Source organism: Physeter macrocephalus, chromosome 14 (genome assembly GCF_002837175.3).
Source record: "Physeter macrocephalus isolate SW-GA chromosome 14, ASM283717v5, whole genome shotgun sequence".
NCBI lineage: Eukaryota > Metazoa > Chordata > Mammalia > Artiodactyla > Physeteridae > Physeter > Physeter macrocephalus.
In genome coordinates, this window is record NC_041227.1 from 120,945,973 (window position 1) to 120,946,897 (window position 925).

Here is a 925-nt window from a genome sequence, read left to right on the forward strand (position 1 = left end):
ATTGCAGAGGAAGGAACACTCCCAAACTCATTCTACGAGGCCACCATCATCCTGATACCAAAACCAGACAAAGATACTACAAAAAAAGAAAATTACAGACCAATATCACTGATGAATATAGATGCAAAAATCCTCAACAAAATACTAGCAAACAGAATCCAACAACACTTTAAAAGGATCATACACCATGATCAAGTGGGCTTTATCCCAGGGGTGCAAGGATTCTTCAATATACGCAAATCAATCAATGTGACACACCATATTAACAAACTGAAGAATAAAAACCATATCATCTCAATAGATGCAGAAAAAGCTTTTGACAAAATTCAACACCGATTTATGATAAAAACTCTCCAGAGGGCTTCCCTGGTGGCGCAGTGGTTGAGAGTCCGCCTGCCGACTCACGGGACGCGAGTTTATGCCCCGGTCTGGGAAGATCCCACATGCCGCAGAGCGGCTGGGCCCGTGAGACATGGCCGCTGAGCCTGCGCATCCGGAGCCCGTGCTCCGCAACAGGAGAGGCCACAATAGTGAGAGGCCCGCGTACCGCAAAACAAAAAACAAACAAACAAACAAAAAACTCTCCAGAAAGTGGGCACAGAGGGAACCTACCTCAACATAATAAAGGCCATATATGACAAAACCACAGCAAACATCATCCTCAATGGTAAAAAACTGAATGCATTCCTCTAAGATCAGGAACAAGACAAGGATGTCCACTCTCACCACTATTATTCAACATAGTTTTGGAGGTCCTAGCCACGGCAATCAGAGAAGAAAAAGAAATAAAAGGAATACAAATTGGAAAAGAAGAAGTAAAACTTTCACTGTTTGCAGATCACATGATACTATACATAGAGAATCCTAAAGATGCCACCAGAAAACTACTAGAGCTAATCAATGAATTTGGTAAAGTTGCAGGATA